The 17663-nt window shown below is 48.6% G+C and overlaps 1 long non-coding RNA gene across 2 annotated transcripts; it reads right to left on the reverse strand.

The window, feature by feature from the left end:
* Positions 1-6607: 6607 nt before the first annotated feature.
* LOC118147408 (uncharacterized) lies at positions 6608-17605 on the reverse strand. Of its 2 annotated transcripts, none has more exons than XR_004733797.3 (5): positions 17014-17605; positions 15974-16071; positions 12846-12974; positions 10225-10361; positions 6608-6974 (listed from the first exon to the last, which is right to left on the reverse strand). It is a non-coding gene; the product is annotated as an uncharacterized LOC118147408 (long non-coding RNA). The 2 variants fall into 2 exon arrangements; XR_004733798.3 differs by having other exon boundaries at positions 16545-17605.
* Positions 17606-17663: the final 58 nt, after the last annotated feature.

A 17663-nucleotide genomic window follows, 5' to 3' on the forward strand; every position in this document is an offset into this window, starting at 1 on the left:
CTTGTCTGCTTGTCTCCTAGAGGTGCTGTGACCAGGGCTTGACCTTCGGACTGAGAGAGCATCCACTGGGCGGGGTGTCTTGGAGTTATTTGGAAGGAGGACCCTGGGATTTCTTTGAGAGGTGACCTAAATCCAACAAGCAAGAGAATGTGATCTGGCTTCATGCTCCAAGCAGCTGACCTTGGGATCTGGTTACAAATGCGTCTGTGCCTTTCTTAGACGAAGTCGTTTTTGCTTCGCTCTCTCTCTCTCTCTCTCTCTCTCGTGTGTGTGTGTGTGTGTGTGTGTCTGACTGTCTGACTGTCTCCACTGGCCCAGGTGACCGTTCCATGTCCCAGCAGGGCAGGCTTGGTCCTGAAGTCAACAGGGGCTGTGTGATGACTGACTGGCCCTGAGCAGCCTGTGGAGCAAGGGAGGAGAAATGGCCAAGCTCAGTTGAGCTCACCCAGGCTGAGGGCCCAGGTGCACCCAGAGAGTCGAGAGGACATGTAGGGGGAGTTGGGCCTTTTTAATCACTGCCCGCCTGCCACAGTCAGTGCTCCCCAAACCTCTTGCAGGCTGCTTGCTCAGGCCTCTCATTCAGGACTGAACGGCACGCTGCACAATCCCGCTACAAAGCAGTCCACGTCCTGGCTGTGCTGGAAAACTCCCCAGCCTCGACGAGTGTGAACAGCGGCTCGTCCTGTCCACTGAGAGAAGGAGCAGGAGTCAGGGCTGAAGGGAGCTCGCCCGAGGCAGGTGCCTTTCAGTTTACCCGGGTTTCCTTACAGCCTTTGTCCCTGTATGCGTGGCCTTGAGCCTGAGCCCTGGAGTTTACCCTAGTGCTTGGTGACAAGACCCCACCTACTGCATAGGAGATGGGCAGAGGGTCAGCCAGAGTCCAGGGTGTGGAAGCGCCACCTCCCTTTGCGGGCTATGTGTCTTCAGGCAAGTCATCAGCTTCTCTGAGCCCCTCTTCCGTCTCTGTCAAATGTGGGTGATGATGCCTGCACTTTGTCCCTGTGAGGCTGTCGGGAGGCGCCCTGGTGTGGGCGGAAGGGCTTGGGAAACAGCAGGCTGTGCACCAGGTGTGGGCCATCAGGCTCAGGGCTGATGGGGAGCTCGCCATCAGTGAGGGGAGCCAGGGGAGCTCGCCAGGCCCGGGGTGGGGCCGGCTGCATGGAGCTGCTGTCCTGCGGCCCTACAAAGCCCCTCCAGGCACTGCCACTGATGTCGATATCTGTAGACCCCACATCAGTGGGGTAGAAAGTTCCCTTTCCCGAACATGTCCAGGGTCCTCAAGGGATGTGATACCTTCAGTTCTGCTATACGGCTTGTTGGGAAAATGAATTTGCTCCAACACAATTGCTAGAGTAGGGAACGACTGGAGCATAACATGAGTTTCAGAGTTCACATTTGCTCAGCACAATTTTATCCTTTGAAACACCAGGTGAACGGCACCTGGCTGACCCGAACCTAGCAACACACAACCACACCCAGGCAGGCACCCTAGGAACACACACCCCCACCTCGCACACACCCTAGGAACACACAGCCCCACCTCGCACACGCTCTAGGAACACAGCCCCACCCGTGCACCCTCCAGCCCTCCGTTCACAGGGCGTGTTAGGAGTGAATCCACCCAGCTCTGCTGTTAGAACGTCCCTCTAATTCCAGATCACCCAGCTCACAACCCAACACCCACTTCCTCAAACAAGCCCCAAGTCTTTTTAAAGGAAAGTACCATATTAATTTTAGCATTTATGTATTTCTTAACCATTTAACATGTAAAACTGTGCTATCATTTTTTTCTTTTTTTGAGACAGAGTTTTGCTCTTGCTGCCCAGGCTGGACTGCAGTGACCCGATCTTGGTTCACTGCAACCTCCACCTCCTGGGTTCAGCTCCAAGGCACTGCAGGACACCCAGTGAGCTCTCAGGATGCAGTGGGATGTTTTAAATTTCTGAGGAGCCTGGCATGGTGGCCTGCAGTCCCAGCCACCTGGGAGGCTGAGATGGGAGGATCGCTTGAGCCCAGGAGTTTGAGGTCAGCCTGGGCTGCATAGCAAGACCCTGTCTCTAAAAAAAATTAAATTAAATTAAAAAAAAATTTTTTTTTTTCAGGGAAACACATCAACATCTCTCAGACACAGATGAACATCTTTTAAAAATGTATTATTTATTTATTTATTTATGTTGATTTGTCATTATTTCTTCAGAACAGCATGAACTCCTATCTTGAGGTAGTTCCCAGTTTCAGCTAAGATTGTGGCACCTTCCTCTCAATGAAGTTGTGTCTTTGCAGAGCTGTGATAGGGGCTCTGTGCTCTGTGGAGATTTGCGTGGAGCTGGAAGTGGAGGTGATGGTGTCCAATCCACTTCCAAGGCTTACAAAGTTGTGCAGTGCCCAACAGACACCACATTCCATTGGGAAGTGATTATAGTAGTTTAAGAATGAAATAAAAATTTTTTAAACTTATGGGATCATTTTTCAAATGTCTGCTAAGTTGTTAGAACACGAATACTTCAGTTGTTTGTACCTCACTATCTAACACATGGAACCTCTATTTCTTTTGGCGTAGGAGGGCCGTGAAATAATTAAGGGGACAGTTAAGGTGCTGTCACTGAAGACAGTTTGGGACCCCCTAGATTCTGATGATCAGAGATTGCTTGCTACCTTCTAGCAGCAAAAAGAAATCCTGCCAGGCACGGTGGCTCAAGCCCTTTAGGAGGCTGAGGCGAGCAGATTACTTGAGGTCAGGAGTTGGAGACCAGCCTGGCCAACATGGTGAAACCCTGTCTCTACTAAAAATACCCAAATTAGCCGGGCATGGTGGTGGGCGCCTGCAATCCCAGCTACTGGGGGGCTGAGGCAGGAGAATTGCTTGAACCCAGGAGGCAGAGTGGCTTGAACCCACGCCACTGCACTCCAGCCGGGGCAACAGAGCAAGACTCCGTCTCAAAAAACAAAAATTCTTTCTGGATAAAAATAACAGTTTAGAGACTCAGCTTATCTGTATCATCTTCCACACACAGTGCTTGGCAGGCAGACAAAACAGGAGTGAAAACCTGGGAGAAAAATCAGACAAACAGACGATAGAAACAGACCCACGGGGATCCTGATAGTGGAATTACCCATGATGAATGCGCCCAAGGAATGAAAGGGCAAGATTAAGAATTTTTGGCAGAGAACTGGAAAGTATAAAAAGGAACCAGGTGGAAATTCAGTGAAAAGTGAAAAGTATAGAAACTGAAAAGTACCGTGGATAGATCTGATAGCAGGAAATGTACAAATGGAAGACTTAGAAGAAAATACTCTGACAGAAGCACAGAAAGATGAGAGGGTGGAAACGCAGGGGAGAGTTTAAGAAAATTATGGTATAGAATGAAAAGAGCTGGGCAAATTTGACTTCAGTGACAATTTGACTTTTGGGGACAAGATGGGAATGTGACCAAAGTCAGCCTATGTAAAGATGGAAAGGACCTCAAAGACCATCCAGGCCAACACCCTTGTTACGTTTCAGGAGAAGAGGGTGCATTCATTTCCTGGGGCTGCTGTGCCTCTCACCGGGTGGCTTTGTGAGCTTGAAATGTGCTCTTGCACAGCACTGGAGGCCAGAGGCCTGAGATAAAGGTGCTGGCACGGTCGCTTCCTTCTACAGGCCTCCCAGGCTGCAACTGGGCAAGCTGTCAGCCAGCGAGGCGGTCACCTGAATTCTGAGCTGGGCCTGGTGGGTCCTCTTCCAAGGTGGCAAGTGGCACGGGGATCATCCAGCCTAGGCCTCTCTCCCAGATTCTGGTGGCCCAGTGGCATCTTCCATGGCCCTTGGCCTGTGGAAACATCACTGCAGTCTCTGCCTCCTCTGTCACACGCGTCTCTTCATCTCTTCTTATAAGGACACCAGTCATATTGGGTTCCAGTCCACACTGCTCCAGTATGACCTCATCTTCATTTTACTCATTACATCTGTAGCAACCCTATACTTTCCTTTCTTTTCTTTTTTTCTGAGACAGAGTCTCGCTCTTTCACCCAGGCTGGAGTGCAGGGGCACAATCTTGGCTCACTGCAACCTCTGCCTCCTGTGTTCAAGCAATTCTGATGCCTCAGCCTCCTGAGTAGTTGGGACTACAGGCATGCACCACCATGCCCAGCTAATTTTTATACTTTTTAGTAAAGTTGGGGTTTTGCCATGTTGGTCAGGATGGTTTCAAGCTCATGGCCTTGAGTGATATGCTTGCCTCGGCCTCCCAAAGTGCTAGGATTACAGGTGTGAGACACCGCCTATGTTTTCTTTTTCTTTTTTCTGGGATGGAGTCTCACTCTGTCCCCTAGGCTGGAGTGCAGTGGTGTGATCTCAGCTCACTGCAACCTCTTCCTCCTAGATTCAGGAGATTCTCCTGCCTCAGCCTCCTGAGTAGCTGGAATTATTAGCTACCACCTAATTCGTGTCTTTTTAGTAGAGATGGAGTTTCACCATGTCGGTCAGGCTGGTCGAGAACTCCTGACCTCAGGTGATCCGCCCTGGCCTCCCAAAGTGCTGGGATTACAGGTGTGAGCGACTGCCCCAGGTCTATATTTTCAAATAAGGTCACATTCTGAAGTACCGGGGGGGTAGGACTTTTTTTGGGAGACACAGTTCACCCCATAAGAGAGAGAATATGCCCTGTTTAAATCTCACGGCTAATTCATCAGGTCTTTGGAAGACTCATTCTGTCTGCCTCTGATGTCTAATTAATACCAAATTATATTCCTTATTCATGAAATTCTAGCAGGGTCTGGCCTGTCTGCTGTTCCTGTGTACCTATTATTCAGAAAAAGGAAGGTTTGCATGACAGATGGAAAGAAGGATCAGCCAGTGGTCAGCGTAGTATGTAGTTTTCTGCAAGGCAGCCACAGACGCCACAAACGAGGGGACAAAACAGTTGCATCAAAAAATGCAGCTCTGCCAGGCCTGCCAACAATCCCTCCAGCTTGAAGTAGACACTCCCACTCCACGTGCCAGAGAGTGTTCATGGATCTGCGGGTCCTGCACTAACCCTGGCAAGGGCGATGGTTTCTTAGGCAAAGAAGGTGGCTGCAGTGTCAGCCAAGAGATTGCAGATCTGCAAAGTTGGAACTGCTGAAGGATGCTGGGTCAGCCGACCTGAGAGATGCACGTCCTCATGGCAGGTGGCTGGACGTGGGGTCAGGGCAGGTTCACAGCCTGACCAGGAGAGTTTGCTGAGCTGGTGAAAGCTACAGGTCAGGAGGGTTTAAAGCAATTTGAGCAAAGGGCTCAGCTTGGCCCAACATTATCCTGCAAAAGAAGATGTGAAATCACCCATCTGTGGGTCAGCCAGCAGGGATTGCCTCCCTGTTGTCCCCATGGTCCTAGTCCTATTCCAACAGCAGCCTGGAATGGCCCCTGAATCTAGAGAGTGTGGCGCCGCTGCCAGTGACCTCCCCTGGAAAGCAGGAAGATGTAACGGTTCCATCTTTCACCGTCTGCCATGTTTCAGGATGACAGACATCTCTGGCTCTTGTAGGAATGATCTTACCTACCTTTGGTAGGTCACTCACCCTCTGTAAGCCTAATTCTCTTCATCTGTCAAATGAGGATAATGATTCTAATTGGTAGGATTGTTGAGGCCACCTGATGATGAGCACTAAGTGTCTGTAGTCACCTGTAATCCCAGCACTTTGGGAGGTTAAAGCGGGTGGATTGCTTGAGTCCAGGAGTTCGAGACTAGCGTGGGCAATGTGGCAAAATTTTATTTCTACAAAAAATAGAAAAATTATCCAGGCATGGTGGTACTTGCCAGTAGTCCCAGTGACTTGGGAGCTGAGGTGGGAGGATCACCTGAGCCTGGGAAGATCGAGGCTGCAGTGAGCTGTGACGGTGCCACTGCACTCCAGTGTACAGAGAGAGACCATCTCAGAATTAAAAAAAAGCAAAAAGACAATGCCGAGGCACCTGCTTAAGGCACACCTGCTCAGTCGGGTCAGTCTCACCTGACCCGTGGGCAGAAGCCAAAGAATCTTCCGCTGATGATCCTGCCACTGCATTCACAAACCTGTGCATCTCCAGGGGATTCTGCATTTTAACTTGATGACATTTAGTACGTTTTATTGCATGTCTGAGCCTTATTTGATTCTTTTACAAATAGTTACTCAGTGCATACTGACCCATTTTCTAGGTCTGCCTCTCTCATGGGTATAGAGAAGAGATGGTGTGGAAAGGTGTGTGTGCCAGCCACTGAGGCATCTCAGATCTTCACAAACAGAGACTGGCAGGAACTATTGGCTCAAGGGTCTGCCAGTGCGGGTTTTAGTTTTGATGTCACTGCTATTTTTTTTTTTTTTTTTTGAGATGCAGTTTCACTCTTGTTGCCTAGGCTGGAGTGCTGTGGTGCGATCTCGGCTCACTGCAACCTCCTCTTCCCGGGTTCAAGTGATTCTCCTGCCTCAGCCTCCCGAGTAGTTAAGATTATAGACATGCACCACCACACCTGGCTAATTTTTGTGTTTTTAGTAGGATGGGGCTTCATCATGTTGGCTAGGCTGGTCTTGAACTCGTGACCTCAGATGATCCGCCCACCTCAGCCTCCCAAAGTGCTGGGATTACAGGCGTGAGCCAATGCACCTGGCCGCTGCTGCTATTTCACTGTGTGAAATTAGAAAAGTCAAGCAATTTTTGAATCATAGTTTCTTTGCATTGGTAAAATAAAGGAATTGAATCAAGTGGTTTTTAAGACCCCTTGCCAGCCCTCGCTCTCTAGAAGAATGCAGGGTGACTTTTTGGAGCAAGCGGTCCTCTGCTGCACAGACATCCATCGGTCTTCCTTCCGCAGAGGGTGGGATGCACAGCCTGGCATCTGGACCATGCTGTTTAGACATTCTGATTTCAGGTCTTAATTACTCAACGTTTACATTTTCCTTCCACTGTTGGCTTTCTCTCCACATGTGAGGAAACTCCATGGTCAGCACCAGAAGAGGTGAGAGGAGTTCATCTGGACCTGGGTGAAGGGAGGGGCAAGGTCACAGCATTGGGAAATTTTTCCTCCTCATTGAGCAGAGTGTGAATGGCTGTGCTGCTTTATTTGTTTTTCTTTTTTATTAAAGAAATTTGAAGCATACACCAAGGTAGAGAGAACAGTGTGATGAATGTCAAGTACTTATTGTCCAACGTGAACAGTTACTAACGTTTCCCACCTTGTTCATTGTCCATCTCATCTTCCATCTACCCTCCTCCTTCAACACACTTTACTTTTATTTCATTTTATTTTCTTTTTTCTTTTTTTGAGATGGAGTTTCACTCTTGTTGCCCAGGCTGGAGTGTAATGGCATGATCGCAGCTCACTGAAACTTCTGCCTCCCAGGTTCAAGCAATTCTCCTGCTTCAGCCTCAGTAGCTGGGATTACAGGCGCCTGCCACTATGCCAGGCTATATATATTTATATTTTTAGTAGAGACGGGGTTTCACTATGTTGGCTAGGCTGGTCTTGAACTCCTGACCTCAGGTGATGCACCTGCCTAGACCTCCCAAAGTGCTGGGATTACAGGCGTGAGCCACTGTGCCTGGCCTCATTCCATTTTCTTCTATGGCAAACCTCAGGCATCTTATTAGTTCACCTGTAATTCAGGATGTATCCCCAACAAACATGTAATACAAAATCTATGTCAGTTAGATAACGTGCAGTTTATACAACCATATAATACGAACATAGTGTATATACATCATATAAAGTAGAATGTTACATACATTATAACTCTAATGTCATTATTACACCTAACACATTTAACAGTATTATTTATACGCAGTCTATATGCAGACTTCGCCAGGGCATTAAAACCTGCCCAAGTTGTGAAGAATTGGTTGGCCTATCCGTTTATTTATTCACCCATTCATTCATTCATTCATTCATTCAACTGACTCTATGACGTCTTTAACTTGGCCAGGTCTTACAGGAGCTCATTGTTGTGTAGGGAAGACAGACAAATTCACCATTGTAAAATAGTGGGGGAAATGCAGAGTAGAGTTTGGTACAAGGCATGACTATGTCACAAAGAAGGGCACAGTTCTGTAGGAGGCAGGAGGGTCACAGAGAGCTTTAGGCAGGATGAGGACCACGGGCTGAAGTCGGAAGGCTGGCCAGGCGCTGGCAGAGGGCGATGGAGGAGGGATGTGCCACAGAGAAAGTGTGGGAAGGGCACTGGCACTTAGCCCTGGAAATAGCACAAGGCAATGTCTCCTCAACTAATATGATGCCAGGCACTCTGCTGAGTCAGTGAACAAAATAGGCAGAAATCCCTGACCTGGCGGAGCTTCTATTCTTGTGGGGGAGGACTGACAATAACATAATAAATGAATATATACAGCATGTCAAAATAAGGGTATGGAAAAGAAAAACAGGAAGAAACCACAAGGGGCAGGGTGTTAGGAGTGCTGGGCTGGGGTGGTTCACAAATTAACACAGGATGGCGAGGGTAGGGTGGCAGAAAACAGATGGGGGCTCACAGTTTGCTTTTTCCTTCCTTTGCACACAAGATCGTGTTTCTCAGCCTTCTGTATCGTTAGATACAGGGGTCCGGTGAACCTGGGGTCTGGTGAACAGAATGTAGTTGGAAGTAATGCATGCCACGGCCAGGCCTGGGCATCATACCCTGAGTGACCATCCATGTTCTTTCTCCTTGGTCCACCATGACCGTGGCTGTCACATACTGGAGATGAGACAACAGCCCAGATCCCAGAGTCACCAGTTAAGAACTGCATTACAGGCTGGGTGCGGTGGCTCACACCTGTAATCCCAGCACTTTGGGAGGCCGAGGCAGGTGGATCATCTGAGGTCAGGAGTTTAAGACCAGCCTGACCAACATGGTGAAACCCTGTCTCTACTAAAAATACAAAAAGTAGCCAAGCATGGTGGCACATGCCTGTAATCCCAGCTACTTGGGAGGCTGAGGCAGGAGAATCTCTGGAACTCAGGAGGCAGAGGTTGCACTGAGCCGAGATTATGCCACTGCACTTTGGCCTGGGTGACAGAGCAAGACTCTGTCTCAAAAAACTAAAACACAAACACACAAAAACAAAACTGCATTACAAACCCTGAGTGTGAAGCTAATGTAAATATCAATGTTGTCTACTCTCCTACCAATACCCTGCCCACTCTATGACACTCTTTCTACCTTTTCTTTTACTGTGTGTGTGTGTTTAAGGAGTTAATATCTTCAATATATAAAGAGTTCATAAAAATCAACAAGAAAAATATTAACCCTCTGTAAGAAAAATGGGTAAAGAACTTACAAAGTAAAGCAACATATAGATGTAATAGAAATATATATAAAAAAACTCTATAAATGTTTTATAGTTTCAAGTAAATAGAATCATAGAAGCCAAAAATCAGTACATAGAAAAACTGTGACTTCATTATTAATGAAATGCTATCACTAAATAGTTCTTTTTTGCAATCTGGCTATGTTTTTAAAATTAATATATGCGGTATTGCTGAGGATGCAATGAAATAGTTCCCACACGTTGCTGATGAAAGCATACATAGGTAAAACCTTTCTGGAAGAAAAGTTAGCAATATTTTCCAGTACTTTTTAAGAGCCTTAAAACTGTTTCTGCTGGGTGCAGTGGCTCATGCCTGTAATCCCTGCACTTTGGGAGGCCAAGGTGGGAGGATCACTTGAGGCCAGGAGTTCAAGACCAGCCTGGGTAACATAGTAAGACATCATCTCTACAAAACAAACAAACAAACACACAAACAAACAAAAAAACATTAGCCAGGCATGGTTGTGTGTGCCTGTAGTCCTAGCTGCTCTAGAGCCTCTGAGTTGGGACAATTTCTTAAACCCAGCAGATGGAGGCTGCAGTGAGCTGTGACCACGTCACTGCACTCCAGCCTTGGTGATAGAACAAGACCCTGTTTCAAAGAGACAAACCACCTGTTCCTGCCTTTTGACCTCATTGATAAGTCATTCAGGAATGTACATAAGCAGAGACACATTCAACGATCTATGCATATAACAAGCGATTTCCACAACTTTTTTAAGAAATGGAAGTATCCTTATACTTTTTGCTGAGATAAAAAATTCATATTTTTCCAGTTGGCATGTGACCTTTGCCATTAACAATGCATTACAAGTCTTTAAAAGGCTCTTTTCTTTTTCTTCTACTGTATTTTGTAGCTTCTTCTCAGAGCCAGGACAATAGGACAGGCTGAGGAGTGTCACAGAACAGGCAGAGCATCCCAGGACACCCACGTTCACAATGAGCGCTGTCCTTCACGAACAGTTCATTATCTGACTAACAGATACGGACCCCAGGAAGTTACACTGTGCCCAAGATCTTCCAGAGGCCACAACAATAAGTCCAAGCCACTGCTGATGTTATTTATAAGCTGTGGGATTAAAACAGAAAAAAAATCAATCAATTAAAGTTAGCCCTTTATTGAGACTGTAAGCATCTTAATTCCGCAGAACCGAGACCAAATAAGTAACCAATTCTTCTCTTAGAGGATGAAAGAGTTTGCCATTTTTACTGTAATAAAATATTTTCGCTCAGAAATAAGATTGATTCAAAATGGTCTAAGAGTAAAGCCTAAAAGAATGCTCTTTATTCGCCAAGAAAAACCACTTCTTATTACCTATATCACAATGATCAAGCTACGCTAGCAAGCTGAGTCTCAGTTTCTACGTTTGTAAAATGGGAAAAACACTGCTTCCCCCACAGGGCTATTGTGAAGATGAAACGGGGCAACACATGCCAAGTGCCTGCTACGGGGCCTAGGATATATAAGTTCCCAGCAAATATTTCCCCCCTCCTTGGGGCAAGGCAGTACTGAACAGTACAGAAAGGAGTATTAAAAGTGGGAAGAAGAAATTAAGATCAGTCACACAAAACAGAATCCCAACGTTATATAACCAAAAGGGATGTAGGTATGTTTCACAGAAAATGTTTACGAGCGATGAGTGGGAAGTATTATGTAGATATATCTGTGTATGAGACGCTTCTGCAACAGATACAGTCTGAATTTGGAATCAGAATTTCTGGGCTCCAGGAATAACTATTTTTATTTTTTCTACCAAAGATTAGTTTCTTCCACTCCAGAATTTCATACAAATTGAATCAAATGGCCAGCCACGGTAGCTCTCCCCTGAAACCCTGGCACTTTAGGAGGCCAAGACAGGAGGAGGATTGCTTGAGCCTAGGAGTTCGAGACCAGCCTAGGCAACATAATGAGACCCTGTCTCTACAAACAATTAGCGGGCATGGTGGCATGCATCTGTATTCCCAGCTACTTGGAAGGCTGAGGTGGGAGGATCACTTGAGCCTGGGAGGTTGAGGTTGTAGTGAGCTGTGATTGCACCACTGCACTCCAGCCTGGAGACTACCCCTAGTCTCCAAAAAAGAGAGAGAGAGAGAAAAACAGTCATAAAGTGTGAAATCTTTTGCATAAGTCCTCTTCTACACAGCATGGGGATTTTGCAATTCATCCATGTTATTGTATGTACCAGTGGGTGATTCTTTCTATTGCTGAGAAATATTTCATTGCATGAATAAACCACAATTTGTTTATCCCCTAATGGACATCTGGGCTCTTTCCAGTATTTGGAAATCATAGATAAAACTGCTATTAATATTTCTGTTCAAGTCTTTTTGTGAACTAGAATTTAATTTTTACTTTAATAGATAAGTCATGTTACCTTTAAATCGTCATCATTTCCATATGTTTAATAGCTGGTGAGTCTGTGCACTTTTCCCTCTGATAATAAAATAATCCCATTTATTGAGTGCTGGCTATAGTGACAAGGGCTCTAGTTTGTCCTCATAAGAATCTTGCGAAGTGGGTGTCATCATATCTGTTAGTCCATTTTCACACTGCTAATAAAGACATACCCGAGACTGGGCAATTTACAGAGGAAAGAGGTTTAACTGGATTTACAGATCCATGTGGCTGGGGAAGCCTCACAATCATGGTGGAAGGCAAGGAAGAGCAAGTCATATCTTACACGGAAGGCAGGAGGCAAAGAGAGAGCTTGTGCAGAGGAACTGGTCCTTTAAAGTCCATCAGATCTTGTGAGACTTGTTCACTATTGCAAGAACAGCATGGGAAAGACCTGCCCCATGATTCAGTTACCTCCCACTAGGTCCCACCCACAACATGTGGAAATTCAAGGTGAGATTTGGGTGGGGACACAGCCAAACTATATAGATATCCATTTACCATTTGAAGGGAGAGGCACAGGCTCGTTAACACGTAGGGTGTGTGGACTCTGAATCATTACTGAAGCCAGGCTCGCTCTAGGCCACACTGAGGCTCCTCTGGGCTGTGACAATGGCTCCTGAGCAAACCACTTGGACTCATCCTTTGCTCACTTCCTGGAAGGGCATCTAGAACTGCACATTATACATTTCCACCAATTTTAACCATTTGGCCACAGGTCTTTGCAGTTAGAGTGGTGATATATTTTTCTCCTTCTGTGATTTTCCTTTAGTATATATTTTGCAGTATTTTGTTGCATAAAGATTTATTTACTCAAACCCATCCACTTTGTCTGATGACAGGCTCAATTTTTCAAGAGCCAGAAATTTATCTTTGCTCCACTACTAGAATAAATCTGCAGTTCTGCTTTCTTCTTTTTAATGGTTTTTACGTTTCTGCAGCCACACGCCTATGGGAAGTATCTGCTCAATAAATCACAAAATGGAAATGTGACTTGTGTTTTATACCTGGGAAATAGTTGCCAAGAGAACTGAACCTGCTTCCTGAAGCTGTACGGGAGGGCCAGCAGGTGAACTTGATTCTTAGTTCACCGTTTTTACTCCATGAGCAGGATCTATCTTGGCCCATGACTACCCCTAGAGGAGGAGCTGTGCTCACCAAACTCTGCTTAGAATGGAGCTCTCCGAGGGCAGTGCTGAGAATGACAGAGTGTGGATTCTGGTGCAGGCTTCATTCTTCCTCCTTCTTTCTCTCCTACTTCCTTTCAAGTTTAAAGTTGAACAATTTCTAAAGTCAACAAATAACAAACATGCTCAGAGCTGGAAGAGCCTCACAGTCATTCATACTTTTATCTGGCAAACACTGGCTGAGCTAGGTCTTGTGAGGCCCTCGTCTAGAAAGACTAGGTCCAGACCGAGTCTATTGAGGGAAATGGACATGGAGACGGGAGGAGAGTAAGGGGATGGAGATTTCTCCAGAGATTAGGACTGGGGCCCTGGGGCTTTGCCTCACTCCAACCAACCAGAGGAGCCAAGAAGTGTGTTCTGAGGAGGTGGGGCCTGGGCCAGGCTGGAGGCTGAGACTCGGGATCTGGGTATTGGATGGAGTGAGCTCTCACAGGGAAACTCCCCTGTCCCCCAGGACACAGCTGCAGGCCAGGAGGGAGATGAGAAAGGGCCAGTGGGGCAGGTGAGCTTAGGAGCAGTCATGGGAGCTGTTCTTTTCTGGGGAGGTGGGGCAGGAAGATGAAGCAGGGAGGATGGAAGGATGCAGGGAGGATGGAAGGATGCAGGGAGGATGGGAGGATGCAGGGAGGATGGGAGGATGCAGGAGGATGGAAAGACACAGGGAGGAGGGAAGGATGCAGGGAGGATGGAAGGACGCAGGGAGGATGGAAGGACACAGGGAAGATGGGAAGGATGCAGGGAAGATGGAAGGATGTAGGGAGGATTTGAGGATGCAGGAGGATGGGAGGATGCAGGGAGGATGGGAAGGATGCAGGGAGGATGGAAGAATGCAGGGAGGATGGAAGGATGCAGGGAGGATGGAAGGACTCAGGGAGGATTTGAGGACGTAGGAGGATGGGAGGATGCAGGGAGGATGGGAAGGATGCAGGGAGGATGGAAGGATGCAGGGAGGATGGAAGGACTCAGGGAGGATTTGAGGACGTAGGAGGATGGGAGGATGCAGGGAGGATGGGAAGGATGCAGGGAGGATTTGAGAATGCAGGAGGATGGGAGGATGCGGGGAGGATGGGAGGACGTGGGGAGGATGGGAGGACGCGGGGAGGATGGGAGGACGTGGGGAGGATGGGGAGGATGCGGGGAGGATGGGGAGGATGCTGGGAGGATGGGGAGGACGCTGAGAGGATGGGGAGGATGCAGGGAGGATGGAAGGATGCAGGAGGATGGAAGGATGCAGGGAGAATGGAAGGATGCAGGGAGGATGGAAGAATGCAGGGAGGATTGGAGGATGCAGGGAGGATGGGGAGGATGGGGAGGATGCCGGGAGGATGGGAGGACTCAGGGAGGATGGGAGGATGCAGGGAGGATGGAAGGATGCAGGGAGGATTAGAGGATGCTGGGAGGATGGGGAGGATGCAGGGAGGATGGGGAGGGTGCTGGGAGGATGGGAGGACACAGGGAGGATGGAAGGATGCAGGGAGGATTGGAGGATGCAGGGAGGATGTGGAGGATGCTGGGAGGATGAGGAGGTCGCAGGGAGGATGGGGAGGATGCAGAGAGGATGGAAGGACGCAGGGAGGATGGAAGGGTGCAGGGAGGATGTGGAGGATGCCGGGAGGATGGGGAGGACGCAGGGAAGATGGAAGGATGCAGGAGGATGGAAGGATGCAGGGAGGATGGAAGGATGCAGGGAGGATGGAGGGGCTGCATGGGCCTCTCATTATGTGCATAAGCTCACGGTTCTCTTGGATGGGGGAGGGTAGTGGTGTGGTTTAGGCCTTGGCTGTGGGAAGAACATTCTGGCTACAGAGGGGAGGATGAGTTTGAGGAAAATGCTGAGAAATGGAGATGATTTGAATCATAATAGCTAGAGATGTTACGGCCCACATTAGGGTAATGGTAGGAATGGAGAGAGTAATTATTTAGGAAGTAAAATCAGCAGGACTTGGGGATAGATTCAGTAATGTGAAGGGGGTAGAAAGCAAGAGTGAATCCCACACTGGATAGGATGCTGGGAGGGGCCTTCTGAGTAAGCAAACAGGAGAAAGAAGCAAGTTTGGTGGAAAGATGATGATTTCATTTTTGCAATTCAAGCTTCAGGTGACAGCAGGCCACCCAGGTGGTGACCTCTAAAAGGGAGCTGGATTTTTGAAGGGGCATCTCATCCTGAGATGCATTCTGGGATCCATCAGCAAATGTGTGGAGGTTCTGTCATTTGACGTTTGAATTATCCCAGGAGAGTGCAGAGGGGTAGGAGAGAGAGCCAAAGACAGACCCTTCCCCATGGAGGGGGCAAATCAAAGAAGTAGGAGACTAGAAGACAGTCTAAAACGTGAGAAGAAAGTAAGAGAGACCATGGAAGCTCGTGCAATCACTGTTATCCAGAGGGTTGCAGGCTGCAGCAAGAGCAGGAAAGAGAAGGACTGCAGGCAGCACTGTTTCTGGGAGAGGGGCGGGGGTGGAGCACAGTTCAGGTTGCAGGCAATTGAGTCACAAATAAGAGAAGCTGGAGGTGGAGACCAGGAGCGCAGACTTTTGAAGAGGTTTGAACAAAAAGTGGAGGAAGGATGATGGGGGTGATGACTCTGGAGGTTAAGATTGGTCCAGAGCTGAGCCACCTGAAGATCCTCTTTATTTCACACTCCTAATAAAGACATACCCGAGACTGGGCAATTTACAGAGGAAAGAGGTTTAACTGAATTTACAGATCCACTTGGCTGGGGAAGCCTCACAGTCATGGTGGAAGGCAAGGAAGAGCAAGTCATGTCTTACACGGAAGGCAGGAGGCAAAGAGAGAGCTTGTGCAGAGGAACTGGAGCTGGAGCGAAAGACCTGTGAGACAGGATCCTGGGAGAGGCTCAATGAGGGCTGACTCAGGTGGCTGGAAGCTGAGCCCAGGTGACAGTAATGGAGGCTGGCTGTTTACACACCACAGGGCTTGGATGGGTGGAGGGTGCTTGGTGACTCAGTGTTCTCAGTTGATCGGGAGTGAGAGAGGCAGAGATGAGGGTGAGTGTGTGGAGGTCGAGATGGCTCCGGGCATGGGTGGGAGAAGCTGACTGAGGAAAAAGACTAGGCAGTGGTGTGGGCACTGATACTCACCTTCCTGGGCTGCAGTCCTCACAGCTGCATGATGGGCAGAGAGGCAGAGAAGGGAGATGATAGTGTGGTTGGTACAAACCTCTGTCCTCAAACTCTCACTAGCAAGGAATAACAATCGCACAGATAAAAGTGCAGTAGCGACTCTTCTGCCCGGCCTTATTCTCAATATGTTTTCACAATCCCTACGTAGGCTCCATAGGCTGGTGCTGGTAGTGTACCACTTTGTGGATGAGGAAGTGGAGGTGCAGGGAGATCCTGGAGCCAGCCCAAGCCGCCAGCATCTAGGTGGAGGAGCCAGGGAGCCACAGCACAAAGCCACAAACTCAGGCTGGCCGGCCCCTCAGCCAGCACACTGTGCAGTCGTGCTGCCTTCCTTCACTTTTCTGTTTTAATTTTTAAATTAAATATGTTTTTGAGGCAGAATCTTACTCTGTTGCCCATTGAATGCAGTGACTCACTGCAATCTCCCCCTCCCGGTTCAAGCAATTATCCTGCCTCGGCCTCCTAAGTAGCTGGGATTACAGGTGTGCTCCATCACACCTGGCTAATTTTAGTAGAGACAGGGTTTTACCTTGTTGGCCAGGCTGCTCTCGAACTCCTGACCTCACATAGTTTGCTTGCCTCGGCCTCCCACAGTGCTGCAGATGTGAGCCACCATGCCCAGCCAGCTTTCTTCCATTCTTCTTTTTTTTTTCTTTACTGAACTGGTCTAAATGCCTACTTAGGTCCCCATTCCAGCAGGTGGCAGGAGGTTGCCCTCAAATGAGTCAGGCCTTCTTCCCGGACCTCCCTGTGGCTGCCTCTAGCCTCCTTTCCCATGGCAAGGCTGAGTCCCAGGAAACTTGCTGAGGGCCAGGCTCCCTGGGTTGGGGGGGTGTCTAGGGAGGGGGATGAGTGTGTACTGGGGAGGCCCATGGTGTACTGAGCCATCCTCTACCCCTGCAGGCCCTGGGTGCAGTCACCCTGACTGCAGGGTGGCTGGGTTCTGGCCGTAGAGTTGAGCTTCCCTGCGCCCCTCTTGGCACTCTGTGGTCGCTTACCTCTTTTGCTGCCTTCCCTGAAGTTCTGGAAGCTCCCACCCTTGCTGCCTCACCCTGCGCACAGCCACCTCTGCTGCCCTGGCCCTTTGCTGAGCTGGGCAAAGGGGTGCTGTCTTGCTACCTCCCCAGGATGCAGCTGGGAACAGGTCTCTGTTTGCCTCTGTTGTGGATTCTTTCATTATATTTGGGATTTCCAGCAAGATGCTCCCCGAACACCCTTTTAAGTCAGGGTTAAATGAAACGTTTTAGGCAAAGAAAATAGGTGTGTGATCTCTCAGGCCTGCCCTTGGCCTCAATCGGCTGTCCTTGCCACAGGGGAGCCACAGGCTGCTCTTGGCCCCTGCTGTTCCCTGGCTCTGGGAGGCGTGGAAAGGCCTGGAGCCTCTTGCGCACTCAGGCGCAGTGGTCTGAAGACGGTCGCTCAGGCTGCAAACTTCCAGAGGCCTGAGGTGGCAGCTCCGGAGCTGGGCGCTCATGGAATGACAGCCGGACCTCGGGGCTCTCGGGAACTGGCCTGACCTGGAGAGCAGGCCGCCATCTCTGCAGTCACAGAGGGGGCCCTGGAGGCCATCAGGGCAGATGCCTGGAGACTGGGTTGGTGGGGGGTGGATAGAACACTACCCAGTGATTGTGAATCCAAGCCTCCACCT

This window comes from Callithrix jacchus, chromosome 14 (assembly GCF_049354715.1).
Source record: "Callithrix jacchus isolate 240 chromosome 14, calJac240_pri, whole genome shotgun sequence".
NCBI classification, from domain to species: domain Eukaryota; kingdom Metazoa; phylum Chordata; class Mammalia; order Primates; family Cebidae; genus Callithrix; species Callithrix jacchus.